The sequence below is a fragment of the Sapajus apella genome, unplaced genomic scaffold (assembly GCF_009761245.1).
Source record: "Sapajus apella isolate SASKATOON/1434 unplaced genomic scaffold, GSC_monkey_1.0 scaffold8, whole genome shotgun sequence".
In the NCBI taxonomy this organism is placed as follows: domain Eukaryota; kingdom Metazoa; phylum Chordata; class Mammalia; order Primates; family Cebidae; genus Sapajus; species Sapajus apella.
The window spans coordinates 1,088,715-1,102,934 of NW_022436948.1; the positions used below are offsets into that span (position 1 = coordinate 1,088,715).

A 14,220-nucleotide genomic window follows, 5' to 3' on the forward strand; every position below is an offset into this window, starting at 1 on the left:
CCACAAAAAAAAAAAAAAAAAAAAAAAAAAAAAAAAAAAAAAAAAGCCATCAGAATCTAATCATATATTTTAAGAATAAGCTGGCATGATCAAGTTATATTTAAATAGTAGTCATCTGTGGGTAATACAATTATCAAGATTTTTATTCTGCTTTTTATGCTAATCTTTCATTTAGAAATTTTCTACACAAACATCTATTACTTTAGAAACCAGAAAAAAATATTTTGAATTAATCATTAATAGTCTGATCTCTCATCTTCTTTAGATCAACTAGTTAAAAAATGGCAAGAAGAGAAGAACAAGGGCTGGCTCAGAACAGTCATTTTGTCTGAGTATTATAAGGATACAAGGTCTTGCTTGTCTCAGTGTCTCTACTGGGTTGACTGAGAACAAAGAAAGGGTGAATAGGAGTAGAAAAGGATTTACAGAGATAGGAATGTGACAATGCAATTTGTAGGCTTTTCCTCAAACATTAAAGGAGCGATCTCATACACAAATGCGTCTATAAATATAATCCATATAGCAATTAGATGAATAATTTAAAACCACTTTGCAAACAGGGTTGAGAAAACAGGAACCTAGATGCTTAAAAATCAATAGTTCTGTCCTATCCCAACCTGGAGAGTTACAGAAACAGATGTCTAAGTTTTATGTTATTTTTTAGAAATGTTGGAAGATAGATGGTTAAGTACCAGAAGACTTAAAAACATTTACAAGCTTTGAGCTAATAGTTCTACCTTTAGAAATTTAGAAGTAATCAGTGATACAGACAATGATTTTTGTATAGGATATTTTTCAAAGCATTATTTATTATGGGAAGTATTTTCAAGCAACATAAATGTCCAGCCATAGGGAAATGGTTCAATAAACTGGGACACTCTTTAGAATAGTATGCAGCCATTCGAAATCATATTTTAGAAGAGCACATTATGAGACAAGGAAGTGTTCATGATCTAGTAACACAAAATATTGGTTTATAACACATATTTTGGAATGCATCCCAACTTTAGGATATGCACATCATACATAAATATAAGTAGGAAAAAACACTGAACATCCTTTTGTGGTAAAATCATGGATAATGCTGATTTCTACTTTACACTTTTCTGTTTTTTCCAATTTTTCTACACAAAATATTTGTATTACTTTTATAATACAAAAAAAAAGAAGTTTTATAAAGGAAAATAAATAACAAGCTTATTACCTTAAATAGAGTCAAACATACTTCATCAACCCAAATCCACTTCTAATGGGAGGTCAGTAGAGATCAATACATCAGTTTTCTATTGCTACATAACAAACTATCACAAATTTAATACCTTAAATCAATATGTATTTATTATCTCACAGTTTCTATGAGTCAGGAATTTAAGCAGGCTTAACTGGGTCCTCTGCTTATGGTCTTACAAGGCTTCATTCAAAGTTTTAGCCAGGCTGTATTCTCACCTGAAGGCTTGACTGGGGAAGAATCTGTTTCCATGCTCACTCTATTACTGACAGAATTTGTTTCCTTGTGCCTTTGGACTGAGTGCCCCCTGCTGCCAGGATGAAGAAGATTCTACCTCCCTGCCCCATCTGAAATTAGGTATGGCCAGAATGACTCCTTCTGGCCAATGAAATGTGAGCAGAATGGACTAGCGACTCTTCCAAAGTGATTAATTGCTACTGCAAGTGTCTCCATGTTTAAAAAGGTCCATATGTAGATCATTTAAGAATCAATTTTGCAAAATTTCCAGATAACAAAAATTCCTCCCTGTCAGAAACTATTACATTTGGGAGGCCAAGGTGGGAGAATTTCTTGAACCCGGGAGTTCAAGACCAGCCTGGGCAACACAACAAGACCCTGATTCTTCAAAAAGAACATTTAAAAATTATTTGGGCATGGTGGTTTGTGCCTATAATCCCAGCTAATAAAGAGGCTAAGGCAAAAGGATCACTCAAGCCCAGGAGCTCAAGGCTGCAGTAGGATATGATAGCACCATTGCACTCCAGCCTGGGTGACGGAGAGTCCCAGTTTCTAAAAAAGAAAGAAACTATCACAAAGATGATGAAGTATCATGTTGATACGAAATCTGAATAAGGGCGATGCAAGAAAAGATTATCACTGGTCAACATCTCTTATGTACATATACGCCGAAATCCTAAATGAAATATTTGCATATTGGATCCAATAATTTGGGCTAGCGTGCAGAGGCATGATCACATTCCACTGTAGCCTCGTCCACCCAGGCTCAAGTGATCCTTCCACCTCAGTTCCCCAAGCAGCTGGGACTACAGATGCATGCCACCATGCCCAGCTAATTTTTTCTTTTCTTTTCTTTTTTTGATTCTCTGGCCTCAGCCTCTTAGTGTTGAGATTACAGGTATGAGCCACCACACCTGGCCTAATATTTTTTAATGTAATACATTACAGTTTCTCCCAGGAAATCAATGATGGTTTAAATTAAAAGAATAAAATATTTCCACTCAATCATAATTTAAAAAGAAAAGCATAAAATTATCTAAATAAGTATGCTGTATATAAAACCACTTGAGAAAATTCAAATCTACTCATGATTTTTTTTAAAGCTTTCATTAAACTACTAGTAAATGTAATCATCCTTAACCTAATAAAAGGAATCTACCAAAAAAAAGCAAAGTTCACAATTAAGTCTTTCACAGCATTTCTTTTAAATGAAAAACAATATAAGGATAATCTTACCACAATCTCCATACAACTTTCTCTAGTGGTCCAAGCAAAGGAAAAAAGACAAAAAAAAAAAAAAAAAAAAAAAGGTCAATAAAAGATTTAACAACTAGGAAGAAAGAAATAATCATTATGTACACAAAGAAACCAGAAAATGATCCACACATTTGTGAAATCTGATGTTTCAAAGGTAGCACTTCAGATCAGTGGGAAAAGGACTGTACTCAATAAACAATACTGATACAATTAGTTATGAATTTGGAAAAAATTTAAAACTGGATCTCTATCTCATATCCCACACAAAAATAAGTTCCAGGTAAACTATAAAAAGCAAATATTTAAACATTTTTTTTAAAGAGGAGACTATATTATGATTGATATGGTTTGGCTATGTCCCCACCCAAATCTCATCTTGAATTCTCATGTGTTATGGGAGGGACCCAGCAGGAGGTAACTGACTCATGGGGGCAGGTCTTTCCCATGCCATTCTCATGATAGCAAATAAGTCTCACGAGATCTGATAGTTTTAGAAAGGGGAGCTTCCCTGCACAAGCTCTCTTCTCTTGTCTGCTGCCATGTGAGATGTACCTTTCACCTTCTGCCATGATTGTGAGGCCTCCCTAGCCATGTCGAACTGTAAGTCCATTAAATCTCTTTCTTTTGTAAATTGCCCAGTCTCAAGTATGTCTTTATCAGTAGTATGAAAATGGACTAATACAATGACCTTGGAGTAACACAAGATTTCTTAAATCAGACTCAATCACCACAAACCGTAAGGAAAAGACTGATAAATCTAACTACATTAAAACTGAACATTTGTTCATCAAAACAGCATATTTAAAAGTATAAAGTACAGGATACAAATAGAATCCAGAATATGTGAAAGAACTTCTAAAAAACTATAAAAAGGATAATCCAGACAATAAATGGACAAACAATTTAAGAATACAATTTTTAGAGAAGATCAAGTGGCCAAAATATGGGTAGAAAATCCTCAAACTCACTAGCCAAGGAAATGCTAATTAAAAGAGGAAGATATAGCCAGGCATGGTGGCACGTGCCTGTAATCCCAGCTACTTGGGAGGCTAAGACAGGAGAATTGTTTGAACCCAGGAGGCGGAGGTTGCAGTGAACTGAGATTGCACCATCGCACTCCAGCCTGGGCAACAAGAGTGAAACTCCATCTCAAAAAAAAAAAGTAAGATATTTAATATCTACTCAATTGACAATTAAAACATCTGAAGATACAAAGGATTAGTGAGGATGTAAAGAAACAAAACTCTGGAAAATAATCCAACAACAGCTGTGAGGCTGGATGGGCCTAGCCTGTGACACCGCAATCTCAGCTGTTAAGCGTATACCTGGTCTACTCTTTTCCAAGTGTCCAACACAGAGGAAAGATGAACCAGTGGGACATGGCAATTGGGAGAGGTAGAGGCTGAGGAAGCTGATCAGAGAGACTGGAAGTGGGATTTGCACCACATAAGACAACATCAGATGCCAGTCTTGCCTAGGAGGTGAAATGGGCATAGAACTATGTTTATCTGGGGTGGATTCTCCCCAAGTGGCAGCTCCATCATTTTATCTTCTAAAACCAATCTGATCATGTTATTTCCTCCTTAATTTTGTCAGCTAAAACTGCCAAAGGAAGACCCCCAGGCTGTATCAGCTTCTTACTGCTGCTGTAACAAACTTTCACACACTTAGTGTTTTAATACAACAAACATTTATTTTACACTTCTGGACAAGTCAGACACAGATCTCACTCGGCTAGAATCAAGGACTGCATTCCTTTCCAAAGTCTCTAGGGGAGAATCCCTTTTATTGTCTTTTCCAAAGGCTTACCACATTCCTTGACTAGTGCACCCTTCCATCTTCAAAGCCATCAATGGCAGCTAGAGTCTTCCTCACCTCATATCACTCTGACATTGACTATTTTGCCTCTCTCTTCCACTTTTAAGAACACTTGTGATTACTCTGAGCCCACCCAGATAATCCAGGATAATCTCCCTATTTTCAGAGGAGCTGATTAGCAACCTCATTCCATCTGCTGCCTTAACTCCCCTGCCATGTAACATAACACAGTCCTGAGATTAGGATGTGGACAGCTTTATGAGCCATTATTCTACCTACCATGCAACCCCTCCTCCACTCTCAACCCCCTCCATCTCCAACAGAGTTCCAACCATTTCACAACGCCCCTAACACTTCTAGCAGGGTCCCAACTCCTTCACTATGCCTCCCCATACCTCCACCCTCCACACCACTACATACTCTGTACTCTGGTTATTCCAACCTTCCAGCCTTTTTCTAATAATTGTATACCCAATCCATGCCCAATTGCAACTCATACTCTAGGGCCCAGCCCAAAGGCCACCGCCTCTCTAAAGCTTTCCCTGATTCTCAGCCAAAATGAATCACCCCTCAACACATTCGCCTGGCTTTCTATTTATCTGAACTGCAGCACTGAGTATGGCCCCCTGTCATTATATGTTTATGTGTTCCTTCCTCAGTCTGAACTGGTGAGCTCTTCAATAAGAACTCGGTCTCACTTGCCTGTGGGTTCCCAGGTCATAGCAGAGGAAATGGTAAAGAGTAGACAATGAGGGAGTATTGCTGGAGCTTGGATGAGGCAGAAGGAAGCTTTCCTAAGTTTCCACCAATGGAAGAGATGTCGAAGAGTAACCTGGGTTAAGTGTAGAGCAAATGGGGCCAAAGAATCAGTTCAGATGATCACAACAAAAAGCACCTCAACAATCCACTGCTTAGCTTGATACACAATTTACTGCCATGTGCAAGAATCTCTGCACCACAAGTGACACCTATCTTTTTTATTGCTAACCTGTGAGTCAATTCTAAAGTAACTGAAAAAACCTCAAGAGAAAAAAAAGTTTCATCTAAAATGATTTACAAACATGTCCTCAATATTAGAGAAAAGAGAGTAGATATTGCTCTAACATAACAGGAATGCCTGGCAACCACTCAATAGCCCAACACATACACAGACCCCCTTCTTCAGGAAAGGCTGAGAACCAACATGCTGGAGAATGCAAAACATGCTACAGTCAACCCTTTTGGGGACAAGCTGCCCCTACATAGATATAGGCCTACAGATGTATGTCTATATTGTAATAAAGGTGCTATGGTTGAAATATCCCCTCCAAAACTCATGTTGAAACATAATCCTCAATGTAGCAGTATTGAGAGGTGGGGCCTTTATGAGGTGACTGGATCAAGAGGACTCTGTCCTCATAAAATGGATTAATCCATTCATGGGTTAATGGGTTAATGGATTAGTGAGTTATCATGGGAGTAGAGCTGGTGGCTTTGGCCCTGGACCTTAGACTTCTCAGCCTCCATGACTATACAAAATAAATTCATTGTATTTGTAAATTACCCAGTTCCAGGTATTCTGTTATAAGCAAAAGAAAACAGACTAAAACAAACTGGTACTTTATTTTAAAAATGGTTGTTAAGAAAACAGGGTTTCACTTAATTTCAGTGATTTGTTACTTGATGACCATATTCAAGCAACAAAACTCCCAGCTAGAGAGAGGGTGAAAGACTAAGCAAAAAGAAAGGTAATGTTGTAACACAATTATCCTCAAAAAAAAAAAATGTATACAATGGCTTAAGTGTAAATTTCGATTCAACAGAATTTCTCTGATCAAATTGTATTCAATAATATGAATTCTGAAATTAATTTTAAAGCATGCTGGAAAGGAAGTCTGAGGCAAACACACACACACACACACACACACACACACCAGAAAGACAAAGTCTGAGGCGCGCGCACACACACACACACACACACCCCAAAAAGACAAAACACACACAGAAACAGGAGACATGGCTTCAGCACCATGGACAGCGGACCCATGACGCCTTGCCTATTGGAGTCATTGCTACCAGGGATGAGAGCTGAGATATCAGAGCTGCCCAAAAAATCTACAGCATTTATTCCAATGTTTAAGTTGGGGCAATTCCAACATGAGCAAGTATTTTCCTTGGTTATGGCACGAAGCATCAGCCTTCTTCACTGAGAGGATACACAACTTACATCTACTAAAATCTGCTTCTGTGATCACCTTTACTGTAAAGCCCTGAGGCATTTGTTAAAATAGAAATGATTCTGCCATTGACACAGGAACTGAAATAATCAAAACTGATACACAGAATCCAAGTTTGAATGGCTAGATTGGTTCAAGAAGCTCATGAGACTTTTTCAAATTTATAAATGCAGCATGCTCTCAGCCTCCCTCAGAACAATAAAGGATACCTTCCTCAAAACAGCTAACAAAATGTACCCATGTGTTGAATTTTTTTCTCATAAATAGCTAAAAATGTAAACATAAAAAGGAATTTTCCCCCACCGTGAGTGTTATAAAGATATCTGGGAAAGTGATGTTTTGAGGTCCAATATCACCACTAATCAGCAGCACCTGTGGCAATACCAGACAAAAAGCCCTCAATTCTAGATAGTGCCCTTTTTTTCAGTTATAAAGACCCCATTTACCATCAAAACTTTTTCAAAACCGTATATTAAGTATCAACTAAGAAAATACGTGAAGCTATGTAAGTTCTAAAACATTCATAATGAACTTGCACTGTATAAACAACAGCATCTACGTACAAGTGAAAAAAATTATACTGCTCGAAAGTGAAAGACATCAGTTAGTCAGTCACTGCACTTGTGTTTAAAGGCCCCATGTTTTCTGACAGATCTCCAAGTCTGAAAACACCAGAGCTACTTCAGCTTTTCTCATGTGAGAATCAATGGCCCCATTGATTCTCAAGATCTGACAAGGTCTTTTCAGATCTTATCAATGATCCCTCCAGAGTGCCACTGTTCTACAAACACCCCATTTTGGGCCAAAACAGGTATCTCTGACATGCTTTAAGATGATGAATTGTTCTTGAATATGAGGAGACTGGGAGTTACTTCTTTTAAATAGGAAAGAACTCTTGCACATTCCTTTGGGATTCACATCTGAGAAAAGTCCAAAGAAAAGAAAAAGGGCAACAGTTTGCCCCTGAAATGGAGTTCAATTTCAGAGGGATGTGTGAGGGCCTGTGCCAGAGAAATATTTTTGAAACAAGGACTCTGTAAGTTACCCAGTGAAATCTCCAAAGGCCTCTCCGCAAGGCCCTGCTGCCCAATATCCCTTCCGGTGAATCCCACTCTACAAACGCTCATCAACCGAGAGCACTACTGGCTCACTGGTGGGCTAACGAGACCTGCAAATCCAGGCTGCCTTGAAGGACGGTGGAAGATAACCAACGCTTGGCCACGAGATGTAGGACGTGACTTTTGGTTAACTTTCAGATTTCTTACGCCAGAAACAAAATTCAGAGTAGGGGGGAAATGGAAAACATGACCACGCAAAAAGAAAAAATAAACTCTTTCATGAAACAAGACTTCCAACTAGAACACGTGTGGGAACAATAAGAAACACGTTCTAAGCACCCCCCAGAATTAAAACAAACCACAGCGACCGACAAGAGGGACCTGCACGCGCCCCAGCGCCCGCGCGCGGCTCTCCGCAGGGTCAGCGAGGGGCGAGGCCGCGCTTTCCCCACGGCCGTCCAGGGGGAGGAGGCCCCGCGCCGCGCGCCGCCGCCCTCCAGTCCGCCGCGGCCGCTCCGGGGGGTTCCCAGACCTCTTCTCCATCAGGAGAAGAAATTTGTGCCGTTTTGAAACTGAAGCCTCAAGACGTCCAGACGTTTTCTGACCGGCGGCCGAGGCGCTCTCGGCTTCCCGCGGCAACTTCCGAATTTGGGGAGGGGGCGGAGGCGGGGGGCCCGGCCTAACGACCGCACCTTGAGGGAGCGCGAGTCCACTCGCTGTCCCGGGCTGCCGCAGGCGCCAGCGGCGGTCGGGGACAGCGCGACCCAGCCCGGGACCCCCTCCCGCCCCGGCTCGGGCGAAGTTTGCCGCGGTCCCGGGCCGCCCCGTCACTCGGCCTCCGTCGGGGGCTCAGTCCCCGTAACCCGTAAGGGCGCCCGACCCCGACGCCGCCCGCCACCGCTCACTCACCTGCCCTGCGCCGAATGGCGAGACTGTGGGCCGGCGGGGACAGGCCGGGCGGCCCGGGCGGGGTCAGGGCGAGGCAGGCGGCGAGGCGGCGGTGGATCCTAAGTCGGCCGAGGCGGCGGCGACCGCGGCTGAGGCGGCTGAGGCGGCGGTCGCGGCTACAGGCGCTCCAGCCCGAGCGTTGCGCGCGGCGCGGGCCCGCCCCTCTGCGCCACTGACCAATCTCGCGCCGCGCGCACAGCCGGCCCCGCCCCCGCCTAAGGGCAGGCTCGCGAAAGCGGGCGCCGCGGGCCAATCAAACGGCGGAACATCGACCGGCGAGGCCAATCAGAGACGGGGAAGTTCTCTGGAAAAAGCCAACTCGAGTCAAAGGGGCGGGGGCGGGGCTGCGGGGGAGCGGGGGGAACCAGGCCCAGTGACGCGCGGGGGCGGGGCCGACCATTGGGCGGGGAGGAGGCGGGGCCTCGAAAGGGCTGGTTACTCGTCGTGGGCGGGGCATTTAGTGGGCGGGTCAAGAATCGGGGCGGAGCCCTAATTAAGTGAGGCGGGGCGGGGACCGGCAGTGGGCGGGGAGGGGCGGGTCATCATTTGGGGTGGGGCAGCGGTGGGGCAGGGGCGGGGCTAAGCTCGGGAAGCCTGGCCGGGGCGAGGCCTAAGATGGGGCGGTTGGAAGACGGGCAAGAGCAGTGAGCGGGGCTCGGGATTGGGGAATTCAGGCCCTTGACTGGCGGGGCCAAGGCTGGGGGTTGGGTCTGTGTTGGGCGGGGCCGCGGATGTCTTGTGGAGGGCGGGGACTTGGTGGGCGGGGCAGCTCCTGGTGGGCGGGGCGGGCCCATTGTGGGTGAACGACGGATGGGCGAGGCGGGCCCGTGATGGGCTGGGCGGGCCTGTGGTGAGTTGGGCCTTGGTTGGTCAGGGCGGATCTGTAGTGGGCGGGGACTTGGGTGGGGCGGCCCCGTGGTGGGCGGGGCGTCCCGGCTGGGACAGGACAGGACCGGACGGGACGGGACGGGACGGGACGGGACGGGACGGGACGGGACGGGACCGAGTGGAGGCTGAACTCTGGGGCCAGCCCGCGGCCCCGAGGGCCCCTGGGTGGCACCCGCTTCCGGTTCTCTGCGGGCTTCGTGCCGGCCCCGAGGCTAGGGCCACAGCGTCCGGCGGGCAGGGGCCCCGAGCGGCCAGGGAAGGGTGGGTCCTCCCCGGCGGGGCCCAGGAGCCGCCCACCCTGCGCTGGTCCCGGGCCCAGTCCCCTCAGCCCGCCCGCCTGGCGTCTCGCGTGCCCTGGCCTGGGGCGGGCGTTCGGGGCCCCGCGGGCTGCAGGGCGAGGCCGCCCTTCCCCGGGTCTGGCTCCGAGCCGTTCTGCTCCGCGCGGTTTTCCGCGTCCTTCCCTGGCTCGCAGTGCGTCCTCGCCGGAGCGTTTCTTCCGCGGCGCTGAACCCCCCGAGGGCGCTGCTCGACCCATCTCAGTCGCCGCGCCTGGGTCCTGCTTCCCCTGGACCCTCGCCGGGTTGGGAGGCGCCTCCGGGTGTCTGTGGGGATCGGGGAGGGGTGCGGGAGGAGGGTGGGACGGCAGCAGGGGGCCCTGAGCGGGAGAAAAGTCCTCGGACACCCCAGGGCCCCTGCGGCTCGCCTCGGACCGTTCTCCACAGACAGGAATCACGCCCCAAAGCCCGGGGCCCGCCCTCCTCCCGCCTCCCACGCGCGCCAGGGCCAGCCGGGCCACCGGGATGTCCTCCTGAGGCGGTGTCACAGGCCCCCCGGGCGCCCCCGAGCCGGCGCGCAGACAGGGCTTCGGATGGACAGAACCCACCCGGGGAACGTTCTGGGCCGTCCACGCCACGCGCAGGGCGGCCGTCTGCTGGGGTTGGAGGTGGGTCCGGAAGAGAGGTGTCCTTTTGTCTCCAAATGTCGCTTCTGTCATTTAAAGGCAACCTTAAAATAGAAAAAAAAAAATTGCCTGGGCTGGCGTGAGCGTCCTCGAGCTACAAAGGCTGAGTCCGCAGAGAAGGGAGGTCGGGGCCACACCCCACTCGGGAATGAGGACGCCCTGCGGGCGAGTGTGGAGCGGAGTGGGGGGCGCACTTCGCGAGTCCGTGCTTTGGACGGGCCTGGCCGTTCGGGGGTAAGGAGGATGAAGGAGGGGAGGGAGGCCGCTGTGGCCAGGATCTTGCTGGAAATTAACTGGAAGGGATGGTGGGGCAGGGCACCGTGGCTCACGCCTTAATCCCAGCGCTTTGGGAGGCTAAGGCAGGAGGATCGCTTGAGCCCAGTAGAGACCTGCCTGGGAAAAATCGTGAGACTGTGTCTCTGTTTTTAAAAACGGAGGAGGAGGGATAGGTCCCAGAGGACCTGGGCCGGAGGGAGGCCCATAGCCCGGGGCTGCCTCAGCCCCACCTTGACTCTGCGGGCAAAGGCCCAGGGACGCCGTGCTGGAGGCTGGAGCTGGCACGGGGCTCTGGGCAGAGCGCCGTCAGTGCCCCCAGATTACACGCTGCCAGCCTCCCACGTCGCGGTCCTCTGCGGGAGCCCGCGGCCTCAGCTGCCTTCCCCGCCGGCTGAAAGACACAGTTAGTCATTAGGAAAGTAATGATAGTATTTTCGGGGCAGCGTGTTGGACCCTAACCACTTTCTGTTATTTCCAGTTCCTGCCAACCCTGTGAAGAAAAAAGCAGCTCATCTCTCACGGCCCCGCCCCTTGACACGCAAGCTGATCAGGCCTTGTTCTGGGCTCTCTGGGAGCCTGGGGGCAGCCCCGCCCCAGGCCGCAGCAGCGGGGCCTCCCCTCCTGGTGCCCGGCCTCCAGGTCTAGAGCTTCCTGCCTTCCTGAGCTCAGGGTGCAGTGTTGGGGTGCTGGTCCTGGCAGAAGTGCAACCAGGGGCCAACATTATAAATAACTCCAGGGCGTCTTGTTGTGGGTATGGAAATCGGGGAGGGAGGTTAAAATCTGCTTGGAATGATGTCAGATCCAGCCCCAGGAAATCTCCAAGCACCCAGCCTTGTCACCGGCTGGGACATCTGCAGGGGTAGGGGGCGGAAGCCTTCTGTGGCTCCACTTTAGATGGCTAGAGTGCGAGGGAAAAACAGTCACACACAGAAAGCAGTCACAGTGTTAATTAACGTCAAAACCCTGCGTGATGTTTAGGCCTCCACAGAAGCCCTGGAGAGGCTGAGCCCTTCCACACACCACCAGCACTTCCAGCTGCAGGCCTCCTTACCCCTGCTGTGGAGGGATGTTGGGAGTCTGGGCAGAGTCTGTGGCTTCTGTGGCCTTCAGCAGGACTGCACCCCAGGCTGAGCCTCTCCTCAGAGAATTCACATTGCCGTAGACCAACCTTACCTCAGCGTACAGCTCTAGAACACGTTACCTCTTTGCTCTCATATCCTCTTCACAAAGCACAGGGGCAGAAGTCCCTCTTCCAAGGGACCGGCAGCACCCTGGCCCTGCCTCCCCAGGCTTCTGCCCTGCACAAGGACTGCTGCCAACCCCCACCAAAAGCTGCTGGTGGGAGGGCGGGGCTGGCTCAGCTGAGCTCACAGAGCATTCTCTGATAGCCAAAGTGCTGGACTGGAAATCAGAGACCAAGAAGCCAGTCCCTGTGCCAGCTGCCCCTGCCCCGAGTAGGGAAATACAGAAACTAAAAATACTTCCCACTTCCACTTCCTCCTTTTTATATCAGCCTCATCATAAATGCACCTGACCTAACTTACCTGGTGCTGTGGTGTTTGTACTTTGATTAGGTGGAGCAGCTCAGGGGTCTCCTCATGCCCTCTCCCCTGTCCTCCTGCTGAAGAGGCAGTGCCCACATGCAGCACTGCCTAATCAGCCCCTGGCCCTGGGCCTGGGACACCTGCAGAGAGACAGCAACCCATGACCAGCAGCAGGCTTGTGACCCCCCAGCTTGGGTGATGGTGACACCCAGAACAGGGCACTTCCTGGAAATGTGCTCTGGAGAGGAATGGGCATGGGGGGGGCATCAGACAGGCAGAGAGAGGATTCCGGCATAGGTGGGGCTGCAGCTGCCGCGCCTCTTCGGGACTGGTGAGTAACCCTTACCCTGTGCCCCCAGCTGCCGCGAATTCCAGGCTTTTCCCAGAAGCACACTCTGCACTGCATCTGTGTCCCGGGCACTCCCTCAGCCTCCAGCCCCCTTCCCCTTCCCCAGCACAGAGGGGACACAGGATGGGGAGCACCTCTGCAGATGTGAGGGGCTGGCGATGACACCTGTCCCTATCATAGGCACAAAAAGTTATCAGTATTGGTAAGTTGGATACAAGCCATGCACAGAAGCAGATGGCTCTGCCCCAAAGGGTAAAACATCCTAGGAGTGAATTGGAGTCCCACATAGAGCAGCTCATTGGCTTCTCTGGCCGCATGCCCTGGTTTTAGCAGAAAATAATCACAGGGGAATATTTGGCTGTGGAGAAGCGCCCAGAACTTCCCCCATCTGCCCTCATCATCCCTAATGGACGAGGGGTAGGTCCCGTGTCCTCTCAGCCCTTCCTGCTAAGAAGCAGATGAATCCTTAGCCTGCCCCTCAGACTGGCACCTCTGCAACTCGGACAGACATCTCAGGCCCTGCAGTTCCTGAGTCACTGCTGGCAGAGAGAGAGATGGAGACACAGAAAAGAGACAGAGAGGGAGAGGAGGGCTCCTGCTGCCAGCCTGGTTCCCCCGGCGGGCCCTCAGCCCTGGGGAGCAGCCCTCCTTTGCCCTGGGCCCCTCCCCAACTGCACGCAGAGCTCCCCATGTCATCTTTTTTATATACACAAGGTTTCTCATATTTTGCATAGAGAAGAAATGTACACACCTCACATATGAACCAGAAGCGTCACGGGTCATCCAGACCTTCCTTTTATTTTAGGAAGACTTTCAGCTCAGAGCAGCCAGAACTCCACCCCTTCTGTGTGTGCCTCAACGGGCACCATTAAGACTCTAAAATTAGAACGACTCTTTGTTTTGAGGCAGAGCCACCACGTCACTCCCACCCTCCCTCCAACCTCTGCTGGGTTCTCAGGAAGAAGAGACTGGAGGGGAAACGCAACGCTTCCAAATCTCACAAGGAAAGCCCACCAGCTGCCGGGCAGACCAGCACGGGTGGGGCACGCTGCCGACACCCTCGCCTTGCCTACCGACAAGTAACACTGTAAGACTGACTTTTATATCAATCTGCTGCTTTTTATCAGGGCCACCTGAAACCTCTCTCTTGACATCAGTGATCCGCTGTAATATTTGTAGAGATGGATTTAAACACGTGGAACTGTTCAGCAGAATATTCCTGTAAGAGAAAGAGGGCAGTGGAACAGGGTGAGGCCAGCTCCCAAGCCTTTATTTACTTGGGACCCCAAGTTTCTTAGTGTCCCACCTCTGTCACGGTTCAGCAAGCGCCTGCCTTCCTACTTCACTGGACTGGAAAATAGATACACATGCATTTAGTCTCCTTGCAACCAAAGACCTCTGATGAGTATTTTATGGTGAAAGTTCAAGAATGTAGATCGA

General features: G+C 49.0%; 1 protein-coding gene across 2 annotated transcripts in view; it reads right to left on the reverse strand.

The window, feature by feature from the left end:
• The window catches only part of PCBP3 (poly(rC) binding protein 3), a 264,296-nt gene extending 255,352 nt beyond the window's left edge, over nucleotides 1-8,944 (reverse strand). Inside the window, exon 1 of one of the 2 annotated variants that reach the window (XM_032276689.1) lies at nucleotides 8,724-8,944. The gene's annotated coding sequence lies outside the window, so the exon portion shown is untranslated. The remainder of the gene's footprint in view (nucleotides 1-8,723) is intronic. The other variant, XM_032276690.1, reaches the window with a different exon arrangement.
• Nucleotides 8,945-14,220: the final 5,276 nt, after the last annotated feature.